The following is an 18336-nucleotide window of genomic DNA, read 5'->3' as shown; positions in this document are numbered from 1 at the left end:
AGCCTCTTCCCATCGTGACTCTCCCTCTTCTCCCTCTTGCAGTGATTCCTACTGCTCTCAGGATTTCTCCACGTAAAGGTGTATCTATAAAGGCACTTCCTGTCCTGTGTCAAGGGGCCTTGGAAAGCCCAGCATCCCATGTGAACAGCATGAGCACAGAAACTAGAAAGTGTTTTCTGAGCCAGGAGACAGAACCACGAGGCCAGCCTGTGTTGGTCAGGTAGAGCTTGCCATTTGGGGAGGCGTATCACGTATCTTTCTCCAGTGAAATTGTCCAGACTTCAGTCTTCTCATGACATCCATTTGTGCCAAATGTTTGCCCCCTAGCCCCTAAGTCAGTGTCCGTACTTCAGAAGGTGCCACTAGGTAACTCATGTTGTGATGACAAGAAAGGGGATGTCAGCTGCTTGTGGCATTTGCAGTACACCTGGGCACACCCTTAGCCTCAGTCTCACCCTTCCTGGTATCCGTGGGGAGGCGCTTCTTTCCAAACTTGACATCCAATAATTCTAAGAAGCGCTGGTCCAGGAGCTATCCTTGGTGCTGATCAACATCACACCTCCTTATGACAAGCTGCCAAGGACCCCTATGATAGGGGGTGAGCTTTAAAATTTTTGTGTAAAGCTGCATTTGGTTTCAGAATTGCAAGCTTCTAAGTGTTCATGCTACCTGAAGCCTGATGCCTCCTGACTTCTCAGACTCAAGAGGTGCTGAGACCCCATTTGGCCATGGGAGAAGCACAGCACGCAGTCTGCTGCTGGTAGAGCCGGAAACAACCGACAGATCACAGTGTCTAGAGGAGAAGCAGCTGCAGTGAACACACTCCCCCATCAGAGGTAGAAGCTCTCCCCCATCCAGGGCAGAGAGGTATCAGTCTTGGTCATTGTTTTAAATATGTGTTTGTTTGATATTTCCCTTTCCATGTAGCTAAAAAAAAAATCCCCATTCTTTTGTGAAATGAGAAAAATTTGACATCTTTAAGGAGACAAATTGAACCCAAGCCTTGGGTACTGATGGAAATGAACTCACCACCACCATCTGGGGCAGGGTCCTTCCGTCTCTGCCGCAGGACTTCCTGGCTCAGGATGAGGACTGAGCCTCATTCAGAAGCCCCCATGCCTCTCTCACAAGGATACATCTGAATCAATCATACTTATATCATCCACAGGTGTCTGATCAGGACTCAAGCCGTGTTCCTAGCATAGATACACACAGAGCTGCTTGGATGAAGTGAGAATACAGGGCTCTGGAATCTCACACTCAACCTCCTTCTTACTCCGCAGGGACCCACAGACTTTGCCATGAAACCCATGACCCTAAAAAGAGCCTTGTAAACAGTGGTCTTTGAATGGGTCCATGTGGGGTGAACAGAAAAGCTCAACCTGGGGGCATTTTGAAGGACCCAACCTCCTCTACCTTCTAGCTTCTCCTGGGCCTGATAATTTGGTAAATGCACATACTTTGGACTACTTTAAGGTATGAGCTCTTAGCCTGGATGAAAGAAAGAATGTCTCAGTTCAGAGAACGAGCCCGTAATCATGTTCTAGAGGCAAGAAAAATGTTTAGCTTTTGTACTTGATGCAATACACTTCTGGATAAGATGGCTACATTTGTACACAATGCTAACCTGTTTCCAAATTTCCATCAATAAAATATAGAAATAGGAAAAGCATGCATAAACGCTAGAAAGTGGAGCAATGTGGCATTGCCAAATCATAAATTCAGATGTCCGAGATATTCTTCCAGAAAAAAAATGGGATACAGCCAAATAGAAACGAGGATCAACTCAACCCCTGGTAGAACACCAGGAGCATCGCCTGTGGACATCCAGGGCTTAGAGGCAAGGACAGCTCAGGATACAAATAGATTTCAGCCTTCCCCCCGAGAAAGGACTAGAGCCTTGGGTCATAGCAAAAGTGTTGCATAAGGTTGCACTTGATTTGTGTCCAATGAAAAGGGTGACTGCACTAAACAAAGAATGGGAATTCTGTCCCAGCTGTGGTTGCCATTACAAATATTGTTAAAGCAATGTCTCTGATCGGGGTCAGAGAGCAGTGCCAGAGATCTCTGAATTTTCATCTAACCCTCAATAGCTGGAGTGACCTTAGGAAAGCTACTTCATTATCTCTGAACATCAATTTCTTCCATCAGTGAGAATTATCTTAGAGTCAACTCCATAGAGTTGTGAGAATTAAATATAATAAAAATTTAATTAAAATAAAAAATATATAATAAATTGAGCACAGGGACGGTACTTAGTAGGTAAATATTACTTCCTGGGCTCATTCCAGTGTTAGGTGAGCAAGCAAGATGATTCGTTTATATCTGATTATTTAAAATAGATAAGTTCAGCTTTACCAATAGCTAATATGCAGACCGACTCAGGTGCCTGCCTTGATCGAGTGTCAGGTGGGCTTTGGTCGTGCCTGGCAAAGGCCACATGCTTTTTAAAGGGCAGAGCAGGAGCTCCCTGCAGAAGGTGGACAGTGCTTCTCTCACATGCTTTGCAGCTGTCATCATTTTGTACCTACTATAGTTTCCAAGGGCCCAGCTACACACAAATGCATGTAGACTCTATTTTCTTAAGTAGCTGAATCTTTGCTTGTACTATCTCTGGTTCAGCTCTGAGGGTAATGTGAGCCTCACCAAATGATTTACAAAGTCATCCCTCTACTTCAGTCTTCCGGAAGTTTGTAGAAAATTGGAATACTTTCTTACATGTTTGATAGAATACATCAGTGAAAGCATATGGGGCTGGTGTTTTTGGTACATTATAAATTATTGATTCAATTTCTTTAATAGATGTGGGCCTATTCAGATTGTTTTTTTCTTAAGTGGCTTTTGGCAGATTGTGTCTTTCAAGGAAATGGGTTGTTTCCTCTAGGTTATCAAATTTGTGAGCATAGAGTGGTTCATAATCTTCCTTTGTTATCTTTTTTAATATTCATGGGCTTTGTAGAAATGTCCCTTTTTCATTTCTGATAAGTTATTTGTATTCTTTCTTAGCCTGGCAAGAGACTTATTGATTTTATTGATTCTTTCAAAGAACTAGCTTTTGGTTTCATGGATTTTCCTTTAAAAAAAATAAAAACCCTTATATATATAGAGTTGGTTTACAATGCTGTGTTAGTTTCTGCTGTACAGCAAAGTGATTCAGGGTTAAAGTGATTCTGTTTTGTATTTAGGTTCATTTGTGCTATATTTTATTTTATTTATTTTTTTTGTGCTATATTTTAGATTCCATATATAAGTGATACCATATGATATTTGTCTTTGTCTGACTTACTTCACTTAGTATGATAATCTGTAGTTCTATCCATATTGCTGCAAAAGGCATTATTTTGTTCTCCCCTTTTTTTAATAGCGCTGAAGAATTGATGCTTTTGTACTATGGTGTTGGAGAAGACTCTAGAGAGTCCTTTGGACTGCAAGAAGATCAAACCAGCCAATCCTAGAGGAAATCAGTCCTGAATATTCATTGGAAGGCCTGATGTTGAAGATGAAACTCCAATACTTTGGCTACCTGATGTGAAGAACTGACTCATTGGAAAAGACCCTGATGCTGGGAAAGATTGAAGGCAGGAGGAGAAGGAGGCGACAGAGGATGAGCTGGTTGGATGGCATCACTGACTCAATGGGCATGAGTTTGAACAAGCTCCGGGAGTTGGTGATTGACAGGGAAGCCTGGCATGCTGCAGTCCATGGGGTCGCAAAGAGTCAGACACAACTGAGCTACTGAACTGATTACTTTTAATCTATATACATCTCTATTTAAGTGGGTTTATGCAGACAACGGGCTTCCCTTGTAGCTCAGTCAGTAATGAAATCTGCCTGCAATGAAGGAGACCCCAGTTCGATTCCTGAGTCAGGAAGATTTGCTGGAGAAGGGATAGGCTACCCACTCCAGTATTCCTGGGCTTTCTTTGTAGCTCAACTGGTAAAGAATCCGTCTGCAATGCGGGAGACTTGGATTCGATCCCTGGGTTGGGACGATCCCCTGGAGAAGGGAAAGGCTACCCACTCAAGTAGACATTACTTTGCCAACAAAGGTCCGTTTAATCACAGCTTTGGTTTTTCCAGTAGTCATGTATGGATGTGAAAGTTGGACCATAAAGAAGGTTGAGCGCTGAAGAATTGATGCTTTTGAACTGTGGTGTTGGAGAAGACTCTTGAGAGTCCCTTGGACTGCAAGGAGATCAAACCAGTCAATCCTAAAGGAAATCAACCCTGAATATTCATTGGAAGGACTGATGTTGGAAGGACTGATGCTGAAGTTGAAGCTTCAATACTTTGGCCACCTGATGCGAAGAGCCTACTCACTGGGAAAGACCCTGATGCTGGGAAAGACTGAGGGCAGGAGGATAGGAGGATAAGGGTATGACAGAGGATGAGACATGAGTTTGAGCAAGCCCCAAGAGATGGTGAAGGACGGGGAAGCCTGGCATGCTGCAGCTGGTTGCAAAGAGTCAGACACGACTGAGTGACTGGGCAACAACAATTTAGATGATGGACACTTAAAGTGATTATTGACATAGTTGGATTAATATCGACCATATTTGCTATTCTTTTCTATTTGTTGCCCTCGTTTCTGTTTCTATTTTTGTCTTTTAACACATTTTATGCCTTTTGTAGTTTTAAAATTTTTATTTATTTATTTATTTTTGGCTGTGCTGGGCCTTTATTGCTGCGTGTGAGCTTTCTCCAGTTGTGAGTGGGGGCTACTCTTCTTTGCAGTGCTCGGGCTTCTCACTGCTGCGGCTTCTCTTGCAGAGCACAGCCTCCAGAGCACAGGCTCAGTAGTTGTCACATACCTGCTTAGTTGCTCCACAGTCTGTGGAATCTTCCTGGACCAGGGATCGAATCTGTGTCCCCGGAATTGGCAGGTGGATTCTTAACCACTAGAGCACTAGGGTAGTCTGTGCCTTTTGTAGTTTTAATTGAGCGTTTTATGATTCCATTTTCTCTCCTTGATTAGCATATTTGTTGTACTTCTTTTTTTTTTTTTTTTTTTACTGTTTTTAGTGGTTGTGCTAGAATTTTTACTACATGTTTACAACTAATCCAAAACCACTTTCAAGTGACTGTGGTTTCCTACTCATGAAACCTACTCAGTGAAAGTATCTTATATAACAAAATATCTCTAATTTTCCCCTCCCATCCCTTGTATCATCACTGACAATAATTTCGCTTATGTTGCTGCTGCTAAGTCGCTTCAGTCGTGTCTGACTCTGTGCGACCCCACAGAGGGCAGCCCACTAGGCTCCTCTGTCCCTGGGATTCTCCAGGCTTACATGTAAGTATAAATATGCTTATACATATAATTATTTTGCACTAGGCTCCTCTGTCCCTGGGATTCTCCAGGCTTACATGTAAGTATAAATATGCTTATACATATAATTATTTTGAACAAACTGTTATCTGTTAGATCAGTTTAAGAAACTAAACATTTTTATTTTACCTTTACATATTCATTTTCGAGTGTTCTTCCTTTCTTTATAAATAAGACTTTATGACCTATATAATTTTCCTTCTCTCTGAAGAATTTCTTTTAACATTTCTTGCAAGGCTGGTCTGTTGGAAACAAATTCTCTCAGCTTTTTTGTTTGTCTGAGAAAATCTTTTTTTCTCCTTTCTCTTTTTAAGGAGATTTCACCAGGATACAGAGTTCTAGGTCAGTTTTTTTTTCTTTCTTTCTCTAGTCACTTAAAATATTTCACTCCATTCTCATCTTGCTTGCATAGTTTCTGCTGCTGCTGCTAAGTCGCTTCAGTCGTGTCCGACTCTGTGCGACCCCATAGACGGCAGCCTACCAGGCTCCCCTGTCCCTGGGATTCTCCAGGCAAGAACACTGGAGTGGTTGCCATTTCCTTCTCCAATGCATGAAAGTGAAAGTGAAGTTGCTCAGTCGTGTCCGACTCTTAGCGACCCCATGGACTGCAGCCCACCAGGCCCCTCCATCCATGGGATTTTCCAGGCAAGAGTACTGGAGTGGGGTGCCATTGCCTTCTCTGATAGTTTCTGCTGCTGCTGCTGCTAAGTCGCTTCAGTCGTGTCCGACTCTGTGCGACCCCATAGACGGCGGCCCCGATAGTTTCTGAGGGGAAGTCAAACATCAGTCTTATGTTTGCTTCTCTATAGGTATGTTCCCCCTGCCCCCTGCCCCAGGCTTCTCTCAAAATTTTCTTTTCACCTTTAATTTTCTGAAGTTGGAACCCAATATGCTGAATTATAGGTTTTTATTATTATTATTCTTTGGCATTTGTCCTCCTTGGTGTTCTCTGAGCTTCCCAGATCTGTGGTTTAGTGTCTCACATTAATTTGAGGGAAATTGTCAGCCATTATTCCTTCATATATTGTTTTTTACCCCCCACCCCTTTTTATTCTTTTGATAGTCATATCATATATGTGTTACACAATGGCACCCCACTCCAGTGCTCTTGCCTGGAAAATCCCGTGGACGGAGGAGCCTGGTAGGCTGCAGTCCATGGGATCCCTAAGAGTCAGCCACAACTGAGTGATTTCACTTTCACTTTTCTCTTTCATGCATTGGAGAGGGAAATGGCAACCCACTCCAGTGATCTTGCCTGGAGAATCCCGGGGATGGTAGCTGGTGGGCTTCTGTCTGTGGGCTTCCGTCTATGGGATCGCACAGAGTTGGACACGACTGAAGCGACTTAGCAGCAGCACAGGCTTTGGATGTTCTGTGCTGTTGGTTTTTTTAGATTTGATTTTCAGTTTTGGAAGTTTCTATTGTCATGTCCTCAAGTTCAGAGATTCTTTCCTCAGCCATGTTCAGTCTACTAATAAGCCCATCAAAGGCATTCTTCATTTCTGTTCTAGTCTTTGTGATCTCTAGCATTTCTTATTGATTCTTTCTTAGAATTTCTATCTGCTTACATTACCCATCTGTTCTTGCATGTTGTCTATTTTTTCCATTAGAGCCCTTAGCATATTAATTATACTTGTTTTGAATTTCCAGTCTGATAATTCCAACGTCTCTGCTATCAGTTCAGTTCAGTCGATCAGTCGTGTCCGACTCTTTGCGACCCCATGAATTGCAGCATGCCAGGCCTCCCTGTCCATCACCAACTCCCTGAGTTCACTCAAATTCATGTCCATTGAGTTGGCGATCCCATCCAGCCATCTCATCCTCTGTCATCCCCTTCTCCTCCTGCTCCCAACCCCTCCCAGCATCAGAGTCTTTTCCAATGAGTCAACTCTTCGCATGAGGTGGCCAAAGTACTGGAGTTTCAGCTTTAGCATCATTCCTTCCAAGGAAATCCCAGGGCTGATCTCCTTCAGAATGGACTAGTTGGATCTCCTTGCAGTCCAAGGGACTCTCAGGAGTCTTCTCTAACTCCACAGTTCAAAAGCATCAATTCTTCGGCCCTCAGCCTTCTTCACAGTCCAACTCTCACATCCATACATGACCACTGGAAAAACCATAGCCTTGACTAGACGGACCTTAGTTGGCAAAGTAATGTCTCTGCTTTTGAATATGCTATCTAGGTTGGTCATAACTTTTCTTCCAAGGAGTAAGTGTCTTTTAATTTCATGGCTGCAGTCACCATCTGCAGTGATTTTGGAGCCCAGAAAAATAAAGTCTGACACTGTTTCCACTGTTTCCCCATCTATTTGCCATGAAGTGATGGGACCAGATGCCATGATCTTTGTTTTCTGAATGTTGAGCTTTAAGCCAACTTTTTCACTCTCCTCTTTCACTTTTATCAAGAGGCTTTTTAGTTCCTCTTCACTTTCTGCCATACGGGTGGTGTCATCTGCATATCTGAGGTTATTGATATTTCTCCCAGGCATCTTGATTCCAGCTTGTGCTTCTTCCAGCCCAGCATTTCTCATGATGTACTCTGCATATCCCTGCTATATCTAGCTCTTATTCTGATGCTCATCCAGTATCTTCAAACTGTGTTTTTCCTCTTTAGAATATGTTGTAATTTTTTTTGTTGAACTCTGCAGATGATGTACTGAGTGAAAGGAACTCTGGTAAATAGACCTTTAGTAATGTGGTGGTAAGTTGTGGGCCAGGGGGAAACTATACAGTCCTGTGATTAGATCTCAGTCTTTTGATGAACCTGTATCTTGGTCTGTGAACTTCACTAGTACTTCTCAGTTGTCTTCCCATCTTAGGTGGGACAGGATGGCTAGAAGGGGCTGGAATTGGGTATTTCCCTTTCCCTGGGTAGATAAGGCTCTGAAAAAGCTCCAGTTAGGCTTTGGTAAAACAGATTTTCAAGAGTCCAGGCATTGTCAAGAACAGAATGCTCTGGTGTATTTCAAAATGATTTCCTTTCCCTCTTCTCTGCCAGAAGCTTGGGGGGATTTTTCTGTGATATTCACTGTTGGGACTCGGTAGGGCTCTTGGAGATAAAACTCACAAAAGTGTCCAATGACTAGGAACCCCTGGAATTTTTAACTCTCAGACTTGTCCATATAGGGCTTTCAGAAATCCATCAATTACAGTTTAGGTTGCTCTGACACTGCTTCCTCTGAGGTTTCTGGTCCATTAACTTGTAATTCTCCCTATCTGCCTATCTCTCCAATTTGGGGAATGGTTTGTCCTGTGATTTCACTTCTCTGAAGAATCTAAGAAATGGTGTTGGTTTTTCAGCTTGTTCAGCCTTTTTTTTTGTTAGAACAGAGTGACAGCTTCTAAACTCCTTACATATTGGACTAGAATACCAAAGAGCTGAATCCTAATGTTCTCTGTGAGGAGGTAGAGGACAGCCATGGAAGTCCTCTGTATCATTGACAGCTGTGCTGGTTACTACATGCAAATCACTAAAAGGAGTTATTGAAATTCATGGTGTTACACATTTTTCTTAGACAAAAGGATAAGTGTTCTAAAGTGTTGACGTTAATGGAACTTTTGCTTGATCCTAAATGTGATGGAAAATGAACATTACCTCTCAGGGAAGGGAGAGACATGTCAGATTTGAGTGTTTGAAGGATCACTGTGGCTGCATCAGACAAAATAGGTCTCAGGCAACCTCAGCAAGAATGGCGTTAATCTAGTATTTGGGGTGGAGCTCTTTGTTACTCATTTTGGATACCAAATGTATGGGTTTTTGGGTTTTTTTTTCCCTCTTTGTACCGACAAGTTCCCTGACTCTCCAGACACCAACAGGGTATTCTTAATTCAATTAGATTTTGACATCCTGAGTTAGAATTAGACTCCACAGGTTTAAAGACTTATTCCCAGGGAATTTCCTGGTGGTCCAGTGGTTAGGATTCTGTGCTTTCACTCCAGGGGGCTCAAGTTCAATCCCTGGTCAGGAAACTAAGATCCCATGAGCCATGTGGCTGGCCAAAAACAAAAAACAAACAAAAAAACCCTCTCAGTCCCATAAGACTGCCTTTACTTCAGACTTCAGTCACAAATGTCAGTTCCCAGGCTACCCACATTACTGTCTCACTAGGATTCCCATGACCACCCCCTGTCCCAAGTTTTGATAATTTGCTAGAACAGTTCACAGAACTGAGCAAAACAGTTTACTTACAATGGTTTATCATAGAGGAACTCAGGAACACCCACATGGAGGAGACGCGTAGGTCATGGAAGGAGGGCACGATGTCTCGCTCACCACCCTCCCAGCTCTTCAGTGTGTTCACCAACCAGGAAAACTCTCTGAATTACATTGTTTACCTCCATTTTATGGAGGTTTAATCATGTAGGCATGCATCATCAATTATTAAATCAATCTTCAGCCTCTCTACCTCCTGGAAGTTGGGGACTGGGGATGAAACTTTCAAGATTCTTATCAAGGTTTGGTCTTTCTGGTGACCAGCCCCCATCTTGAACTAAGGCACTTGCTAAGAGTCATCTTATTAGAAGAAAACACACTTCTCTCACTCAGGAAATCCCAAGGCATATGGAGTTCCATGCCAGGGAAAGGGGACAAAGACCGAGTATGTATTTCTTATGTCACAGAGGTTCAGGCAGATTGGAGGGAGACTGCTAGTTCTTTAAAGAAGCCTGGGAATTTGCTGTATGTCTCAGGAAACTCAAACAGGGGCTCTGTATCAACCTAGATGGGTGGGGTGGGGAGGGAGATGGGAGGAGGTTCAAAAGGGAGGGGATATATATGTATACCTATGGCTGACTCATGTTGAGGCTTGACAGAAAATAACAAAATTCTGTAAAGCGATTATCCTTCCAATTAAAAAAAAATATGTGTATATATATAAAAGAAGCCTGACTCTGGATGGGTGGAAAAATGTAGGATGGACTCTATGAGGCATGGATATTCCAGGTAGTTTTTGAAAATGAGAAAGCTTAGGTGTTTAAATGGAGGACATTAAAGAGAGAGAAGAGAGAGGGTATATTTAAATGCACCATAATAAAGAGGATGCATGTGGAATGGCAGCCAGGGCCGAGGAGGAAAGAATGACCTCTGAGAGAGAAGGGACTGTGCCCGCCATTGTGACGGGGAGGAAGGAGGGAAGGATGCAGACAAATGTATAAATTTGGGGTAAGAGCTGAGGCAGTTCCTGGTGACAGTTTAGAATTTCCCTGTGAGATCCAATATTTTGGCCACCTGATGCAATGAGCCGACTCACTGGAAAAGATTCTGATGCCGGGAAAGACTAAAGGCAGGAGGTAAAGGGGATGACAGAGGGTGAGATGGTTGGATGGCATCACCGATTCAATGGACATGAGTTTGAGCAAACTCCGGAAGATGGTGAAGGACAGGGAAGCCTAGTGTGCTGCAGTCCACGGGGTCACAAAGAGACACGACTGAGCAACTGAAACACAACAACAATGAGGTAAAAGTGGGAAAGTCACCATCGGACAGGGAGAGAAATAGAGAGCAGTCCGGGGTTGGTAAAGGCCTGGAGGACTTGAAATTCTTGGGAATGTTTGGAGAATTTAGAGAGGAGTAGGGTGAAAAACTCCCAGGTGGCATAGTGGTAAAGAATCTGCCTGGCAATCTGCCTGGAGATGAAATAGAAGCAGGTCCAATCCCTGGGTCAGGAAGATCCCCTGGAGTAGGAAATGACAACCCACTGCAGTATTCTTGCCTGGAAAATTCCATAGACAGGGGAGCCTGGTGGGCTACAGTCCGTGGCATCTCAGAGATCTGGACATGATTGAGCATGCATGCATGCAACAGCACAGAGCGGGAAACTCAAACCATGAAAAAAAAAAGGCCATAAACGGGACTCTTTCATATGAATTATGACTATTGTCTCCATCAAAAGATAACACAGAGAGGGTGATAAAACAAGTTATGAAACTGGAGACAGTTGTCCAAACAATTGAATGTTTACCAATTTATAACACATTTAACTCTCACCATACCAGTATCTAGTGTATATAGAAAGCTTCTAAATCAATAAGAAAAAAGAATAATCAATAGAAAACTGAGCAAAGATCTTGAACAGACATTTTACCAAAGGGTAAACTCATCATGTTGATGTTTGACAGAAAACAATAAAATTCTGTAATTATCCTTATTATCCTTCAGTTAAAAAAGAAAACAAAGAGTAAACTCAAATGACTAATAGATATATGAAAAGATGTTTGATATTATTCATAATCAGGAAAATAAAAATTAAATCTACAGTGAGATAATACTATACAACAAACAGATTATCAAAAAATGAGAAATCAACACTTGAAAAGTATTGGCAAGGATTACATAGTATTTTCCAATTTCTGCTGGAATAAATTACCACAATCCTAGTGGCTTAAAACAACACCTATTTCTGGAGGTCAGTCTCCTGGGATAAATTCAAGATGTTGGCAGGGCTAGTTCTTTATGGAGCCTATAGGAGAGAATCTGTTTTCCAGACTTCTACAGCTTCTAGAGGCTATCTACTTTCCTTGGTTTGTAGTCCTGAAACTGTATACCTCAAGCTGGGACTTGAACCCACAGGTTGGTACTTGAACTCAGCCAAAACCCAGACTAGGGCTTGAACTCATGGTCTTTTCATTAGAATTACTCACGTGGTTTCTGGACTTACTGAGGCTCAGCACAAGAATTAAGCAGGCTACATCTTTATAATCAAAGGAAAGTGGGGAGGGGGAGAAGACCACCTTCCTCCTCATTCTCTGAGTAGAGGACAGGCTTACATCACTCACTCCTCCTTCGCTTCAGGCAGGAGAGCATTTGATCCTATGAGGTCAAACTAGGACTGTCATGGTGTTTATTCAAATCAGCAGAAGGGTGGTGACATATACTAAACTTGGTTAAAATCATCTCAGGTTTCAGTGTAATGAGGTTCTCTCACTTTGGAATGTTACCTCTCCCTGATATTCCTGTCCTTGGTTCTAAGGATGATCATCTTGCTGGACTTGAGCAGCAGGATGCAGGCCTCATTTTTTTTTTCACTTAATGGCCAGGGGCATATCCTGTGCCTTTATTGATGGCTTTATAGTTAAGCAAGTCTGCTGCATTCCAATAGCTTTCTTGAGTGATCATTAACTTATAGTGGTCTCCCAAAGTTTCGTAAGTTTCCCTATCTATAACCCCCTAGTGGGATTTCTAAAACTACCTATGTAACTATCCTATTCTATCCTTATCAGTCCCTCCTTTCATCTTCAAAGTCAGCAATGTAGCATCTTCAAGCCTGTCTTGGAGAAAGCAATGGCACCCCACTCCAGTACTCTTGCCTGGAAAATCCCTTGGACGGAGGAGCCTGGTAGGCTACAGTCCATGGGGTTGCTAAGAGTCAGACATGACTGAGCCACTTCACTTTCCCTTTTCACTTTCATGCATTGGAGAAGGAAATGGCACCCCACTCCACTGTTCTTGCCTGGAGAATCCCAGGGATGGGGGAGCCTGGAGGGCTGCCTTCTATGGGGTCGCCCAGAGTTGGACACGACTGAAGCGACTTAGCAGCAGCAGCAGCAAGCCTCTCTCACCTCTTCTGACCTCTGCTTTTCCTATCACATCTCCTGTGACTCTGAACCTCATGCCACCCTCTTATAAGTGTCATTATCATTACATTGGCCACCCCCATTCCCTCCAGTCTCCCCAAGTCAAGAGCCTTAACTAATCACATCTACAAAGTTTTTTATAATCTAAGAAAAGGAAACATACTAAGAGATTCTTGGAATTAGGACATGGACTTTTGGGGGCCATTATTCTGCCTACCACAGACCGGAACAATGGGAACTCGTTGTGCTGCAGTAAATGTGTATACTTGGTATAGCTGAAATTGTGTAACTCAGATTGAGACTTGAACACATGGGCTGGAACTCAAATCCAGCCAAAACTCAGATTGAGACTTAAACCCATGGTCTTTTAACTGAGCTCACACACCTGGTTTCAGAACTTAATGAAGCTTGGGTTCTTGATGTCTCATCACAGAAAGAATTCAGTGAGAGACAAAGTAGTAGATAAGAAGTGAATTTATTTAGAGAGAAACAGATTCCACGAATAGAGCACTGGCCATCTCAGAAGGAGAGAGTGGCCTTGAAATATGGCATGATTAATTTTTATGGGCTGGGTAATTTCATAGGCTAATGAGTGGGAAGACTATTGCAACTATTTTGGGGTAAGGGGTAGGGATTTCCAGGAATTGGGCCACGGCTCACTTTTTTGCCTTTGATGGTTGGCCTCAGAACTGTCATGGTGTGGGTGGGTGTGTCATTAGCAAGCATTAGCTTGCTCTGATGTGTTACGATGAGTATATGTATATGAAGCTCAAGGTCTAGTGGAAGTCTACTCATTTGCCATCTTGGACTTGGTTGATTCTATTCAGTTTATATTTATCCTCAGGCTATATAATTCTTTTAAAAGTTTGTGCCCTGCTCCCTTCCTTCCTGTTTCAAAACTGCTTTAGAAAACAATTGGCTATTTCCCAACAGAATTGAACTCGTGCATTTCCTATGACCCAGAAGTTGCACTTCCAGCCTCCACCTGAGAGAACCCTTGCACCCAGGTACCAGAATAATCAGAAAGATCTAGTCCGAGTATCTCTCTAATCTCATCTCCTTTTATTTTTGACTTGCTGACTCTTCTTTAGACACAAAGGGTGTTATAAGATGAAGAATTTCACTGACCTTTGTCCCTTGGTTCCTGGGACAGAGCTCCTGAATCCTTGGAATTTCCTCAGCGATAGAAGTGTCTTTGCTTTGTTAGTTTTTGGCTGTGCTAGGTCTTTGTTCCAGCACTCAGGCTTGGTTGCCCCATGGCATGTGGGATCTTAGTTCCATGACCAGGGACCCTCTACATTGGAAGGTGGATTTTTAACTACCAGACCATGAGGAAAGTCCTAGAAGTGCCTCTGTTATTCATGGTGGGCCCTCAGACCACACCTAAGTTCATGCAAATGAAGTGACTCAGGATGGGGGCTGGTCATGCTAGAAAGACCACATGATAAGAGGGTTGGGGCTTTGAGTCATGTGACATGAGCCCATCTTATGGGGGAAAGGGCCGCAGATTGAACTACATGGGCAACAGATGATTAATCATACCTACTTAATGAAACCCTGGACACAGAAATAAAACTTGGGACACAAAAGCTCAGGGGAGACTCCCTGGATAATAATACTCTGTTCTAGGAGGGTGATACATCCTGATGGTGGGGAGGAGACATGGAAACTTTGTGTTTGGAATCCTCCCAGATCTTGCCCTGTGAGACTCTTCTTCCTGACTTGAATCCTTTTTATTACTGTAAGATTGTAATCATAAGTACAGTGGGTACCTGAGTTCTATGAGTTCTTTTAATGAATTCCTAAACTCAAGGAGTAGGGGGAATCTCCATATGTGTAACCAGTTGTGGGTGGCCTGGGGACCCCTGAGCTTGGAGCTGGTGTCTGAAGTGGGGATAGTCTTATGGGGAATGTGCCCTTAACTTGTGAAGTTTGGCCTAACTCTGAGCAGTTAGTGATAGAACTGCACTGTGCAGACCCTTCTGTGTGGGATCACGCCTTGAAACTGCTACGCTGCTCCTTATTCTGTTGGAGCTTCTTCTGCTGCTGCATCTTATCACCTTAGATGGCTGCATGTCTTGTCTTAGATGTCAGCTCAGTGGGAAACCCGCTTATTTAACTTCTATGCAGAGTACATCATGCAAAATACCAGGCTAGGTGAATCACAAACTGGAATCAAGATTGCTGGGAGAAATATCAACAACCTCAGATGGGCAGATGATACCACTCTAATGACAGAAAGCGAAGAGAAACTAAAAAGCCTCTTAATGAAGGTGAAAGAGGAGAGTGAAAAAGCTGGATTGAAACTCAATAGTCAAAAAACTATAATCATGGCATCCAGTCCTACCCCTTCACAGCAAATAAAAGGGGAAAAGTAGAAGCAGTGACAGATTTTATTTTCCTGGGCTCCAAAATCACTGTGAACAGTGACTGCAGCCATGAAATTAACAGATGCTTGCTCCTTGGAAGGAAAGCTATGACAAACCTAGAATGTATTAAAAAGCAGAGTCATCACTTTTCTAACAAAGGTCTGTATAGTCAAAGCTATGGTTTATCCAGTGGTCATGTACGGATGTGAGAGTTGGACCATAAAGAAGGCTGAGCGCTAAAGAATTGATGTTTTTGAACTGTGGTTCTGGAGAAGACTCTTGACAGCCCCTTGGACTGCAAGGAGATCAAATCAGTCAATCCTAAAGGAAATCCTGAATATTCATTGGAAGGACTAATGCTGAAACTTAAGCTGCAATACTTTGGCCACCTGATGCAAAGAGCCAACTCACTGGAAAAGACCTGATGCTGGGAAAGATTGAAGGCAGGAGGAGAAGGGGACGACAGAGGATGAGATGGTTAGATAGCATCACCAACTCAAGGGACATGAATTTGAGCAAACTCTGGGAGACAGTAGAGGACAGAGGAGCCTGGCGTGCTGCAGTCCATGGTGTTGCAAAGAGTAGGACAGCTAGTGACTGACAGTAGCAACAATATTGTTGCTAACAACAATAGCAACAGTGGGAAATACCACAAAACCTCCCATCCTGGTACTTTCCGTCTCTTTCCCTGCTTTTGTTCCTAATTAGGACATCTCATCATTTAACGTACAATATAGCCTATCTATTTTTAAAATATTAATTGTAGTCCTCCACATCTAGAATACCCATGTGGGAAGGAATTTTATCAGTTTTGATCACCGTTCTATCCCAATGCCTAAAGTAGTGCCTGGCATCTACTATAGTAGATGCTCAAGAAATGCTCACGGAGATGCTCAGGGAATGAATGAGTAATAGCAAAAATGTCAGCTCCCCAAATGTCTACTAATAGTAGACCAAATAAATATAACAGAATACCAAACAACAGTGAATAAACTACACATACAACATGGGTGAATCTCACAAGCCTAATGTTGATGATACGAACAAATGACTGGAAAATATACAATATGATTCTGTCCACAAAAAGTCAAAAAGAGGCACACACATCTAGGAGTAAAAGTTGAAACAGAGGCATGAGAATTAATATCAGGCTAATGATCACCTCTGAGAGGGAGGTGGTAGGGAGAGGAGACAATTGGGGAGGACACATATGCGGCCTCACGTGTGCTGTACAAATGTACATACATGTGTGCTCAGTAGTGTCTGACTCTTTGTAATCCCATGGACTGTATGTAGCCTGCTAGGCTCCTCTCTTCATGGGATTTTCCCAGCTAGAATACTGGAGTGGGTTGCCATTTCCTTCTCCAGAGGATCTTCCCAACCCAGGGATTGAATCCTCATCTCGCATCTCCTGCATTGGCAGGTGGGTTTTTTACCATTAGCACAACCTCTCAGGTACTGACAATGCCCTAAGTCCTGATTCCAGGGGTATTCTCATTGTGATTATTCTTGAAACTGTACATACACATTTCATATACTCTTCTGTATGTCTGACATATTTTACAGTTTAAGAAGAGGAGAGAAAAAACCATAAAAGGATGACTGAATACTGTTGAGTTCTCAGTTCCATTGATGAATTTACTGTGAATTTAGAGTGATAGCAAGGCTGTGCTGCCTCTGGCAGCACTTAGATACCTGAGGGTACATCTGGAGAAGGCAGAGTTGGATTCGTCTGTCACTGGAGTTTTGCAGGTGGGAGACATGAAGGTAAAGCGAGCAAGGAAATTTAGTGTACTGGCAAGAGAACAACTGAAAACTTGTTCTGTGGAAACAAGGCTAAAAGGGGAGGCAGGTGAAACCAGGAGGGAGAAAGCGGAAATCCTGGGAAGACCTGGTTTGGGCCAGGAATCAGAGATCTTGAGGACCCACGGAGGTCAATGAGCTGGACTCCATGAAAGTAAAAAGCTGCAAGACGATGCAGTCATGGGGTTGGGAGGTGTTCAAAGGGGGCACAAGACGATGTCTGGGTGCAGCAGGGGCTGAATTGTCATAAACATATTTATTTTAAAAATATTTCTATTTATTTATTTGTCTGTGCTGGGTCTTAGATGTGGCATGTGAGATCTAGTTCCCTGACCAGGGATTGAACCTGGGCTTTCTGCTTTGGGAGCATGGAGTCTTAGCCACTAGATCACCAGGGAAGTCCCAGACGTATATATCTTAGTTCCCACAACCTGCAGAAATCCCTCTACCCCAAACCAGCCTAAATAAAGCAACATTCAAAGCACACCAGCATCCCACTATGCAGAGGTACCTTGGGACGGGACGTGCTCCCCAGCATGAGTCACTGGAGCCAAAGGATTTGGGGCTGCTCCCTTTTCTCTGACCCAGGCACTTCTGGCTCCATCTGCAGTATGTATCCAGTTGCAAACGTTTAGCACCATTAGCCCTATTAGCTCCACTAGGTATCCTGGTCTGTCACCATCATCTGTCATCTAACTATTGCAACAGCCTCTTAACCTCTCCCTCCACTTCCCCTGTGCGTCCTGCCGACTTCATCTTTGTGGCAACAGTGGCCATGTTCACTGGCAGTAATGGATCATCCTGATTCCCCCCCACAATAATGGATATAGCAAAAAGGAAGGGAGAGTCACAAACTTATGGACAACATCTCAAGAAAAAGAGATGACAAAGTAGTCACAGAGGCCCATAATTATATTGGCGATTAAAAAAAATTTAATTTACATGTAGTAAAATTCACTCTTTTTGGTGTACAGTTTAAGTCTTGACAATGCAGAAAGTCATGTGATGATCACCACAAATCAAGATACAGATTCGCTCCATGGTTCCTAAAATTTTACCCAGGCTGTAGTCAACCCTCCTCTGCCCCCACCCTACCAACTCCTGGGGACCACCCATCTGTTCTCCATCTCTTGGAGTTTTGCCTTTTCTAGAATGTCATATAAATGTCATATACATGGAATCATTCTGTTTGGATCCCTTTGAGTCTGGCTTCTTTCACTCAGCGTAACGCTTTTGAGAATCATTCACGTTGTTGCTGAGTAGTCT

This window comes from Bos indicus x Bos taurus, chromosome 28 (assembly GCF_003369695.1).
Source record: "Bos indicus x Bos taurus breed Angus x Brahman F1 hybrid chromosome 28, Bos_hybrid_MaternalHap_v2.0, whole genome shotgun sequence".
NCBI classification, from domain to species: Eukaryota; Metazoa; Chordata; class Mammalia; order Artiodactyla; family Bovidae; genus Bos; species Bos indicus x Bos taurus.
The sequence above is the reverse complement of the archived record's forward strand: the minus strand, read 5'-3'. Positions refer to the sequence as shown.